This window comes from Rousettus aegyptiacus, unplaced genomic scaffold, assembly GCF_014176215.1.
Source record: "Rousettus aegyptiacus isolate mRouAeg1 unplaced genomic scaffold, mRouAeg1.p scaffold_m13_p_11, whole genome shotgun sequence".
Classification (NCBI taxonomy): domain Eukaryota; kingdom Metazoa; phylum Chordata; class Mammalia; order Chiroptera; family Pteropodidae; genus Rousettus; species Rousettus aegyptiacus.
The window spans coordinates 12,906,456-12,919,560 of NW_023416286.1; the positions used below are offsets into that span (position 1 = coordinate 12,906,456).

Here is a 13,105-nt window from a genome sequence, read left to right on the forward strand (position 1 = left end):
AAGATGAGGCTATAAAAAGTATCCATATTATAGCACAGAGAGCAGAAATAAATGGAAAATACATTAAAAGAATTAAAGGAATGATAGAAATATGGCACAGAATAAAAAGGCAAAAACATGTGTAATTATTGGCCTTAAGGGGTAAATTTAAAAAAATCCAAAACTATATCTGAAGAAATAAAGACCAGGAATTTTCTAAAACTAATGAAAAATATCAAGACATATAAGAAATGTTCCAAATGTTAAGCAGTGGAAATCCAAATAAATCACCTAGGCACATTATTAAAAAACTCCTGGAAAAAAGTACTAAAAGAAAACATAAAAGCAAACAAAAAGTAAAGAACACATTACTCTCAAAGGAGTAACAATCAGATAGAAGCTGACTTCTCAATAGAAATGATGGAAGTCTAATGTCAATCGAGTGACATATTCACTGAAATAATGTCCAACCTAGAATATTCTACCCAATGAAAATAACTTTAAAAGTGAAGTGAAAATAAAAACATTTTCGATTGAACAAAATCTTAGAAAATTCATTGCCACTGATAAAATTCACTGACACTAAACATAGTAAAGAGAACTCTTATTTCTCCACAGAAACATGGTTTTGCTAGAAGGAATAGACTAGGGCATCTAAAAGCAGCAGTTATGATATCTGCGATTTAAATTTTAAAAATATAAAATAGAAAATAAAACAGATATATAATTGTTCTTTAAAAATATGGATGTGGTTACATAGTGTAGTGGTTATCATGTCTGCTTTACATGCAGAAGATTCTGGGTTCACTCCCCAGTAGATCCATGGTCCATGGTCAACAGCCATGCCACCTTGAACAAGCCCATTGTCTGATTTCAGAAACTAAGCAGGCTATGGCCTAGTTAGTATTTGGATGGGAGACCACCTAGGAAGACCGGGTGCTGTAGGCATAAATAATAATAATAATAATAAATAATAAAAATATGTAAAAAAATCTATCTAGTTCAGCCCACTCCCCTTTCCCCCCAAAATGTATCTGTCAGAATGTGTAAAATTTATTTTCTAAAGATGAATATAGTATCCCTGAAATTTAATTCCACCTATTCCAGGATAAGAAATAAAGACAAAAATAGGTCATTAAATGTTTTAGGAAAAATAAATTTAATTCCACCTATTCCAGGATAAGAAATAAAGACAAAAATAGGTCATTAAATGTTTTAGGGAAAATAAATTTAAAATATTTGTTGAATGGATTAAACTGTTGAATTTTAAAAAAGTAAATAGCTAAGATTAGTAAATTAGTAATATATCTTAAGTATTATGTTGTCTTGGATAAGACATTTGAAAATATTCATATATGTAGTGAATAATTTTAATATTTATCATTATGATTATAGTGAGTGTTCATTTTGGTATAAAACACAAAAATGGCCAGAAATGGCTGGATTTTTTTTCCTTGTAATGGAGCAGAGAGTATACGTGATCATTTTTCTTGAACATAATATTAAATTCGCTGTGCCCTTCCTTGTACACCAAGGAAAAATGTAACGATATGAAATTTCCTTTCTTAAAATCCTTTCCTTAATCCCTCTTAGCTTATTTTTTCTTAAATACATTAGAAAAAGAAAGGAAAGTTTCTTAATTAATAGTGCTGGGAAAAACAAATCAAAGACCTTAATAGAAGACCTGAAACAATAAATTGCATAGAAAAAAACATAAGTACTAACTTGTAGACCTTTGATTTAGTTTTATGAATTTGACCTCAAAGGCAAAGGAATTAAAGTAAAAATAAATGAATGAGACTATATTGAACTAAAAAGCTGCTGCACAGTAAAAAACCCATCAACAAGACAAAGAGGCGACCAACTGAATGGGAGAAGATATTTGCAAACAATGCCTCCAACAAGAAGCTAATATCCAAAATATATAAAGAACTAATACAACTCAACGTTAAAAAAAAGATCCAGTTAAAAAATGGGCAGAGGACCTGAACGGACGCTTGTCCCAAGAAGACATACAAATGGCCAACAGACATATAAAACATTGCTCAACTTCACTAGTTAATTGGGAAAGGCAAATCAAAACCACAATGAGATAACACCTCACACCTGTTAGGATGGCTATCATCAACAGGAGAAGCAATAACAAGTGTTGAACAGGTCGTGGGGGGAAAGGAACTGTCATACACTGCTGATGGGAATGTAAGTCGTTATGGCCACTAAGGAAAACAGTACGGAAGTTCCTCAAAAAGTTGAGAATAGAGTTATCATATTACCTAGCAACACCTCTTCTGAGTCTTTACCCCTTTGAAAATTCAAAACATTTATTTATAAAGACATATGCACCCCAATGTTCATTGTGGCATTATTCATGGTGGCCAAGACATGGAAACAATGGAAGTGCCCTGTGACAGATGATTGGATGAAGATGTGGCACCTATATACAATGGAACATTACTCAGTCATAAGAAAAGATGAAATACTGCCATTCGCAACAACACGGATGGATCTTGAGATTATCATGCTAAGCAAAATAAGTTAGAAGGAAAAAGTTGAGCACCATTTGGTTTCAAGCATATGTGGGATGCAAAACTGAAAATAACAAACAAACATGACAAACAAACAAAAACTCATAGACATAGACAGCAGTTTAGTGGTTACCAGAGATAATACGGGCTGGGAGATGAATAGATAATGGTAAAGGGGGTCTAATATAAGACAACAACAACAAACAATTTAACTTTGGGTGGTGAACACACAATTCAATCAATATACATATGATGTATTATTGAATTGTACACTTGAAACCTGTATAATTTTATTTCACAATATCACCCCAATAAATTTAATTACGAGAATATAAAGATAAATTAATACGTGTAAAATACTTAAGACACTACCTTGCACTTGATAAGTCAATAAATTTTGTTTCTGTGGCAAAAAAAAAACGCCTTCTATTTCTAATTTAAAGACATAAACTAGTAATGATATTTCATCAGAAGTTATAATTTTATAGAAGTTACAATTAAATTTCACCATGAACACAGAATCTTACCACAATTTTATAAATGTTCAGAATAAATGTTCATCATCCTTGCAATATACACGCGGAAGTGCCCTTGTGTGGTTGAGGAAGCAGGAAACATGGATGTGTATGTGGCAACTCCCCTGTCATAGCCTCCACTCTGTGAGGGAGGAACCATAAACCCAGGACCAAATAGACAATTGAGGGTGTCTATCTGTAAGTAGAGTACTGATAAAATGCCTATTATCGAATATTGTATTAGGAATGAACTACAGGGCATATGAAACCCTTTGAGCAGTCACTGTGTTAAGTATACTCATATATCCATTTCCTTATAATTAAAATGATCAAAATAAATCCTGACTGACTCTGAAACACTTCTAAAAGCTAATTAATATGAATGCATTTTATGAGTCGAGATTCTCTTTAATCACATTAATTTTGATATACAATTCGTGTGTATTTTATAGATGATATTTTCTTTTGAATCTTAAGACAGACAGCATTATAATAATGAAGGTCATCTTTTAAATAACATTCTTTAAATAAACTGAAATAAATCAAGCTATGTGATTCAAATAGATCCAGGTTATTAAACAATGAATCATTTCAAATATTCAATTTGTTTATGTCTTCTCAATCAGGTTGTCTCCTGCTCCTATTTTTACTTTGTAGATATTTATGTTTTAAAAAAATCACAGACTAAAATATTATATTTTAAAAGATTTTTGCATTTTGAGTTGCCAAAAATTATTACCATTAACTATTATTCTAAAAAGATGAATTTTCAATATTTAATTGTATTCAATATTTTAATTAGTCATGTACTAACTAGTAAGAATGTATTTATAGTAGAAAGTTATGCTTCAAGTTCTAGTTTTAATGGTTCACTGTGAAGTACGAGAGAATACAAAATGGTTTTTATTCTTCAGGTTAAAGTTGATGATATTTTATATGTTACAAAAATTCTTTATTATAATTACTGTTATAATAAAACATTTTTTTCATTACAGCTTCTTTTATTCATAAAAGGGCAAAATCATTTGCTGGTTCACTTTGTTCCAAGAATGTATTAGAATGCTAAATACAAATATGCGGTTCAGCTCTCGAAGCTTTCATATTATAAATCAAAATGTTAAGCTTAAGATATGAGATTTAAACAAAGCAAATAATCAAATAAATCTTCCACCCCACCAACATTTTCTTCTAATGCAGCACATGTAGAAGGACATATTTTTTTTTAGGAACAAAGCTATTCCAATTCCAACAGAATAACAATAACTCTAAAATGTGAGTGTTCTTTGGAAATATTCCTTTTACTTTAATTGTAGAGGATCTCAGAAGCTTAAAAGTAGGCACCATGATTATTTCATATAATGACTCAGAAAGTAAAAATTCTGGCAAAGATTGGGTAGGCCTAGAAATGTAAACACCCAAAAAAAATTTTTAAAAAGATTAATATAGCTGGTCCAATCCCTTATTTTGGTCCCAATATTTAAGACCATGAGCAAGATGGTCTGTTTCAAGGTATTCGATACATTCTCAGGTGCAGACAGAAGAGCTTACTAGAAAACACGAATAGTGGATACTGAGAACTCCTAAATCATTATAGAATAGATTCACCCTTCTTAGAATATCCCAAGTTTTTTTTTTTAAATGTCTCGAGGCAAAGGTACAGGGGTGAGTATGCAATTCCCTACCTCTCTGTTCTAAAACTGGCTTCTTCTCTTAGGTTTACATCATTGGTTCCAAGGAAGATTGGGGAAAATGTGAATGCATCACCACAAGTTCAAAGAGTCTTTGGAAAACAACTTATGTTCTAAAACATTGTCTTTGGATGGTGATACTGTAATATCTATATAAAAGGAAAGCACTATCTTTAATAGTATCAATGTTTAAATTTTACAGTTGGAAAACATAAGTTCTACTCACAGGAAACAGTAATTTGAAGCAAGAAGGATGCATTTAGATTTCTCCCATCATGACCTATTTTTTTTTAATTCCAATATACTATATGTATTTTAATATGATTGTGTTATTTCCTTAATGAGTTCTCCATTCCCATGAGAAAAGATCAGGAGACAATAAAACAGTAAAATGTCTCTAAGATTATATGAGATACTGGAGCATGGTAATAAGAGGTTTATGAGACTCCTTTGAAATCCTAAAGAAAAAGAAAATATGTACCGCTCTGTAGTCTTAGCATCTGGAAGAGTAATATCATGCATTAAGTAAGTCTTTAATAAAGAATCCTATATGTGTGTGTATACATATAATATATTATAAAAATAATTTTAAAAGATTTGAGTCTTACTTTTAAACAGCTTTTTGAATTAGACGATCTTCCAAGTCATTTATTACATATCGAATCATTTTACAGTTACAGTTATTGGCAAATGACTTTGACTGTCTTTTATGGGCTACTCTACAATCTTTGCTAACAATCTGTATCCTCCTATCTCTGATCATTGATCTGTAGGCATTACTTTAAGAGCTTATCACCTAGGAGCAGTCTTCCACTCTTTATTAATTATTACTTACATAGCAATCTGTGTATGTATGCATATGACCTCAGGTGAAAAAAAAATGTGCTTGTCAAACTACAACTACCACAGAAGAGCATTCGGTTAAAGTTTTCAATGTGATCTTCAGGGTGTGCAGTTTCACTCCACATAGCATGAAAAAGATACACATAAATGATACCCATGCTGACACAAACAGTGGGGATGATTATATATAAAGCATGGCTGATTCTCCATTCTTTACTCAATGTACACTATACACTATACCCTTCCTCTCATCATGTTTCTTGGGATTCATACTGGTATATGCCCAGTTACTTAAAAGAATAGTAAGGCAAAATAAAGAGACTGAGCATAAGAGCCGACCAAACACCCATACATTAATTTATTCCATTAACGCTTTTTATTTAAAAATCATGTTTTGATCACTAATACTAATTCTGTGAAAATAAAAATTACAATGCAATGTGCCGTGAACTATGATTCTGATATGCACAAGGCATTAGCTTACATAGTTGTGTTATTTTTCTACTATCATTTAGAGGTAACATATATTAAAAATGTAGCACAGTATCTCAAAACTTTTAGTACTTTAATTTGTAGCAATTCTAATCTCAATAAAGTAGAATGAAAAGACTTAAAAAAAAAACTCATATCATCCACAATTGGACAGTATGTACTGTTAAGCCTTTGACATGAATTCTCAACTTAATTTGCCAAATATAATCATTCCAAAGAAATTGCCGACTTTCTTTAGTTCACTGTAGGTATTCCTGAGAAACATTTGTATCTGTCTTCTTTCAACTCAAACCACACTTCTCATGGTATAATGGAACAGAAATTCTCTGTTAAGAATTCCAATACAGCACCACTTAAATTATAACACATTAATAATTAGTTATATAAGTCTTGTGAAAATGAGCATTATGGAGTATCTAGCTAACTGGAAGTTATATCCATTGAATAACTGTGCGTTGTCTTTTTAGTAATAATATGTATTACTAAAAATGTATCACATAAATGCAATGTTGTTATTATAACTGGTTTCATTATATAAACAAATGTGCCCAAAATCCGGCCAACTATAGTATTATAAACTGTGAAATTAATTATTCTCATTTACAAAAGCATAATATTTATGAAAATCAAATTCAGTTAAAAACTCACAGTTTTTTGAGCATCCTTTGGGTTTCTTAAAAGTGTTTACTGTTTAATTCAAGAGGTAGAGCCCTACCCAACTGAAGACAGAAAGGAAATTTTAAAGGAGACAGTAATATTGACCTAGGCTTATGTGCTTAGCGAACATTTTGAAAGGAAGCAATATAGAAGGAACTTTGACAGAAAATACAAAGACAAAGAGCTTGCTCATGTGTCATTAATCTATTTATTCAATTATTCATTTAATAATATTCAACAAATATCTACTGGATAGATACCACTTTAGTGCTGATCTTTGTGATGGCATTACATACATTCAAAGAAACTATTCAGTTTCTCTACCAATAGGTCTTTGGACAGAAGCACATCAGTTTTAACTGCAGGTATATGTTTAAAAAAACATGGCAAATTTCTAAAATGTGCTATCAGCTGATAGATGTCTTCTGCGATGTATTAATGAGAGTTACCCTCATCAACTATTAAAGGACATTAAAAATAAATAGGCAATTAACATTTCAGATAAAATTAAGACAAAACATTTGTATAGAAATTTTATATGACATTGATAAGATGCAATATAAACTTAACATGTTTTAACATGATTGCTATTTCTATAAACAAAAATATTTTATTGACAGCCTACAGATGTTCTGATGTTTCAGAAAAGAACTTTTATTTCGAAATTATATCTCATGACTATTTAAAGAAAAATTTATAACCTTGAATTTTATTCATGAAAATAGAATTTTTATTCCCTTCCACAAATAACATATTTATATTCAAGAGTAAAAAATAAAATAATTTTGATAACAACCTTCTTGAGGTGAATGGCTTATTTCCTGTGCTTCAAAACTGATAGAACTTCACTTAACAGAGTATCATTTCAAATTCCAGGCTCATAATGGGTTTGTTTATGTTCTGATGTTACAGTGTTTGAAAAATTAAAGAAATGGCTGTAAGAATCCAATGAATTTATGAATCTTGTTAAAAGTTTACTAATTTTATTTTAGAAACTGTAAGAATTAAATAAAAAGAGTATTGGCTTTAGAATCAAGTAGACTAATGGGTTCAAATCTTGACTCTACTACAAAACAGCTGTGTGATTTTTTTAGAAATTCGAACATTTTGTATTATTTAAAAGGTGGCAATACTACTTCAATATTAACATAGATGCAAAGACAAACACGAGAAAAAGTTTTTTTTTAAGCTCCTAGCATAATGCCTGGCACACATTAAGTACTATAAATATTGGCCCCTTCCTTTTTTCCTTTCTTTTTTTTTCCATAATAGCTCCTGTTTTTTCTGTCTTAAGTAAATTTTAACACTCGATGGTATTTGTTCTAGCCAATTGCTTATGGTGACTTTTTCAACATATTTTAAATATGTAATAGCAAACTACAAGAAGAATATAATGAATACGTATTCGATTCACATTTCATTGCACTTGCCATTTCTCAAAAAGAATGCAGTGTGCTAGATAAAGTTATCAAGGCATATTTTTAAATTAATGTTTTAATTAACATTTCTAATTTTATGTGTAAAGCTGTCCATATGTCTGTCATCTGTTGCCTCTCAAGAAACCATTATTCTATGACACTGCTATGTTTCAAAGGAAACATTTTTTTAAAAGATACAAAACATACACTGATACTGAAACTATTATCTCTCCTTTCTTTCCTATTTAAGTAAAACTGAACTATCAGAAGTATCATTGAGATTTAATTTTTTTTTTAAATAGGTCAGTTCATTTACCAAGCAGTTCAAGAAACAAAGTAGCTTTAAACTGATAGATTTTCAATGCATGTGCCTTCAGTTTTCAGGTTTATAGGGGAATGGTTTTATCTCCTAAGTGTGTTTTCAACAAGAGTTATTTTAGTAGTACTAATGTTTTCAGAGATCAGGTCTATATTCATGCTGATTTAAAAAAATGTAGACTTGATATTATATCCCTGATCAAAATATTCTCAGGTCTCTTAAAATAGTGCTCAGCATATCTGGGAGGATTAGGGCATTAAGGGGAAAAAAGCATTCTAAAGTAATTTTTTATTACAACTAGGTAGAAGTAAATGTCCAATTGAAGTTGGCTTGAATTTACCAGTTTTAATGTTTATTTGGTGTGGGGAGATAATGGGGCATAAATTAGATGAAGAGACATGTTCTAATTTTGATCTGTCTCCTCAATCTCACTTTTAATGGTTGGGTTTTCCATAGATATTAAATAGGTAAATAACAATGACTTCTATTTAGCCCAGACGGTACAATGTACAGTCAAGATGTACATTAGAATCTGATCCTGTATAATGTTTGCCGATGATGATTTTAGAAAAGGAAAATTCAGAGTTTATTATATTTCTCTTCTCTAGCTTGTTTTTTTTAAAAAATGAAACAATCACATTTAATAAGAAAATATTTGGTTCACAGTTTTACTGTCCTAGCTAGTGTTTAACGTTCTGTATCTATCTTGATTTACAAATGTTGTGTATCTATCTTGATTTACGAAATCCTTCATCTGTTTAGCACTGGTATTCACATGAATAAATTTTGAACAAATTTGTGCATATCTTTATTTTGGTTACAATATATGCAACAATTAGAAAGGCAAATTATTTCATTTTTCAGCTGCTAAATATAATGTTGATAATCTGAATCACCATCAATTATCCTGGCAATGAAACATGCAGGTGTAAAAACATAACAATATTTTCAGCAACACATTTGTGAAAATATCTTTTAATTCAGTAGGATTAATTAGTACATCCTAAGGGTCTGATATAAATTTAATCATGTTAATAATAGGGTTTAAGTTAAAAACTTTAAAATGTGTGTACTGAACAAGATATTCAGATTTCCCCTAATCAGAAAGAATGAAAGCAATGTTTCTGGTGTTTCCTATTTATGTAAAGTTTGAATTATAAGGTTATTTTACATGGAAAGTTATTTGCTCTCTTACTATCTTAATAATGAAATGGGCATACAATTAACATAGAACTTTAATTTTCATATAGCTTCCTCTTTGCATTTTGATCTTGACCTTCTGAGAATAGCTTCAACAGAGAAATAAACAACATAAAAAAATACAAAAATTTAAAGGTGATAAGTAATGGAAATGTATTCCACCTCTTAAAAATCTTTGAGAATACATTAAGCAAGTATATTGAAACTTGTCTTATTTTTCAATAGCAGAGCTTTTTAGAAACATTGTCAATGTTTGACACCTTTTACTAAAGAAACAAGCTTCTTCTATTTGTGGCGTGTAGATACTTTATGCTTTGATGAATGCTCACGTTCAAGTTCTTCCTCACTTAAGAGGAAGAACTTTTCTACATTTGCATTACAAATTTTCACACTATGCCTCATATTAAATGCCTATCTATCTGACTTTATATTTATTGATTCAATGAATATTAAGCACCTCTTATGTATCAGTCTCTTCGACCTATTAGTATTTTTCTTTGTGCATCACTTTCTTGGCATAAATCTGTCAGCTCTTCACTCCACGACCACAAGTTTAGCAGAGTAGTTGAACTCTGACTAGAGCTCTACTGAAAGGCTCCCCAGCTTTATGGTTTCTTATTCAAAAAATGTAAGAGCTTTTTTTTCTTTCTTTCTCACTGTACTGAGATTTACTAATCTAAGACATTTTCATGAAATACTTTGATAAAACCCATTTAACATCTACTAATTTCCTGATTTGCATTAAGTGCATTAATTCATATAGTTTTTAAGTGTTTAAAAAAGTACTACTAAATTTTTATTCTAAATCTGAAGTACTAGTCATCCCTATATCCTATCAATTTTTTGCCTTAATTATTTAAGGGGGAGGATATTCCTGATCTTTTGTCAAATAGAATTAGGCATTTGAATATTAAAAATGTACGCTTAAATAGCAATCATAATACGATGACAATTGCAATGTTTTAACATATCCACTCTTAACTCTCGTTAAAGGTTTCACTTAATGATAATAGTAACAAAAAAAAAAACTCTAGTTAACCATTTTTCTAAAAGAATTTGCAATATGTTTTGTGTTATGATTATCATTATAGGAAAGCCAAAAATGATAGGAAACCTAAAGTGTTTCTTTTTTTTCAGTTTTGTAAGTTTGTTCTAAATTTCTTTTTAACAAAACAAGTAAACATTGCTTCTGCCTCCTCCCACCCCTTTGGCTTGGTGTTGACTCAGTAAGCAAACTGCTGCATTTTATAGGTGTGGAATTTAATTGGGAAAAGTCCCCTAAAAAAATGGTGCGAACAGGAATACAACATAGTGGATACAACATCATGGATATAGACAAGATAAAAGATCCCTTTTCTCAGTCTTTCTCAAACCTTCCATCTCCTTCCAGCATTCTCTAGTAACTAGTAAGCAAAGGCGGCTGACTTCACAGCTGGAATAAGTTGTGCTGTGAATCCCAGTGATTTACTCAAGTAGTAAACAGTGTCAAGTGGAATTTGTTGCCAAGCAAACTAAGAATCCCTAGCCTGGGTCCAGCAACACGGTTAAAAGTGTTTCTGTTTCTAGATAGATAATGAAAATGACGCAGGGTGTAATTGATCGACAGGGTATTGATCACTACCCTTTCATAATTCCCCGAATTCAGGCATCAGAGAGTCTAGGGTTCATTTATATATGCCCAGCGGCCACCAAGACCTCCATTTTCTCCCAATGCATAAAAGGCTAAAAACAACCTTCCTCCCCAGCACTGTGGCGTGCCTGCAGCTGCTTTGTTTACCATATTAGTCACACCGGGGGCTCACTCCTCGCCCTCTCCCCTGCTTTTAAGTCGGGTGCGGCGGGATAAGAAGCATCCCCAAAACTCCTGCTCAGCCCAGATCTACCACAGAAAGCGTCACAAATTCGGTCTCGAGCCTTAAAGAGAAACCATGCAGACGGAGCGTTTTGAACTCGTAACCCCCCAAGAATGTCCGTCCGCCTCCCCAGAGAGAGCTGGCTTCCCAGGCAGCTTGAGAAACTTAACCGAGATCCCAGAAAGGATGCAAGGTGCAGCTCCGGTCAAATGGAGCTCTGTCTGAGGCGACACCCTTTTTACCTGCAAAGTTGCAATCTCCTCGCTGAAGAGGGATCGATCCAAAGACTTGGCTGAATGGTTGCTATGCCCGGTGAGAGCACGCCTCGCAAATTCCAATGAGATTTCCTTAGTTGCTACAGAGTTTCGAAGCATTCCAAGGAAAACGCACGAAGCTGGAGCCCACGCAGCCGGCACCGAAATGGGCGGAGAGAGGATGCTCTGAAAGCGATGCCATAGGAGGCGGGGGAGGGGCAGTCCTGGAGGGGGAGGTGTGCGCCAGGGGAGGAGAACTCTCCCACCCCCGCCCCCACGAATCGCTCCAGGTAAAGTTAGCGTTCCCACGGATGACAATGGATGAGCCCAGAGGAAGGAATCCAGCCCTCGGTACCTGACGACTGCTTGGCCCGGGTCCGCACAAACCCGGCTTGAAAGGGGACAGTCCCTGAAGATGAGTATCCAAAGCACGGCTCTGCGTGGCGGTGGCGGGGACCCGCGCACAGGCAGTCCGGGCTTGGCTGCCACGGAATAGCCCCGAGCCTCCTTGGGTCAAGTGCTTGAGTTCAGCCGCTTGGGCAAGCGAGCTCACCACAAGCCAGAAGACATCCGGGCAAGTTAATGGCCAGACCTCCTCTGTGGTCCTAGATTCAGTCAGACACACTTCCAGACTTCGGCGGCTCTGCAGGGATGTCCGACTTCAGTTCGTGCCAGCACTCGGCTCCTGAACGCCCTGTTCCCACCCCAGTAAACAAGCACCCAGGCGGCCGGTCGCCCGACTTGACAAAGTAACCCTTACCTGCACTCAGCAACTCTCAAACCGTCTCCCACTTTCTATCCTTTGGGCTCGCGCACCCCCTCTCCAGTCCTCAAGGTGTCAGACTTCCCAAGCAAGAGCAGGACTATGCGGCTTGTCACTAGTAATAACAATCTAGACAGTCGCAATGAAGAAACACAATGATGAAGAAACGCAAGGAAGCACAGCGTTCTACCCCCACCCAGCTCGGCCTGTCCAACAGGCGTAGGAAACCAGTAAGTTTCGCAATATTAAATAAAACCCAAATTGCATACAAGCGTCGGCGTGCGAGATTCGATGGCTTCAGGTAGTGTGTGTGTGTGTGAATGTGAACGTGTGTTTGGAGGCGGGGGGGGGGGGGGGTGGGGCGGAGAGGGGGGCTGAGAAAGATGCTCACAACAGCGTACTGAAATTTCAGGATAAAAGTTATCTCCTGGGCATTTTCTTTGGTGTTCACACAGGAAAATAAAATTAAAGTGCGGAGCTTGGCAAAGTTGGCACTAACTTACTTAATGTAACTGCAATGTGATGATTCCCAGCTTTTCACTCGCTGAAGCTTTGTTGGTTTACACCCCATGACTTGAAAGTATATTTATATAATAGAG

The 13,105-nt window shown here is 34.0% G+C and overlaps 1 protein-coding gene across 2 annotated transcripts in view; it reads right to left on the reverse strand.

Moving 5' to 3' along the window:
* The window catches only part of TRPC4 (transient receptor potential cation channel subfamily C member 4), a 206,084-nt gene extending 193,415 nt beyond the window's left edge, over window positions 1-12,669 (reverse strand). Inside the window, exon 1 of one of the 2 annotated variants that reach the window (XM_016123469.2) lies at window positions 11,732-11,826. The gene's annotated coding sequence lies outside the window, so the exon portion shown is untranslated. Of the gene's footprint in view, window positions 1-11,731 lie in introns of both variants that reach the window. The other variant, XM_016123470.2, reaches the window with a different exon arrangement.
* Between the last annotated feature and the right edge of the window lie 436 nt (window positions 12,670-13,105).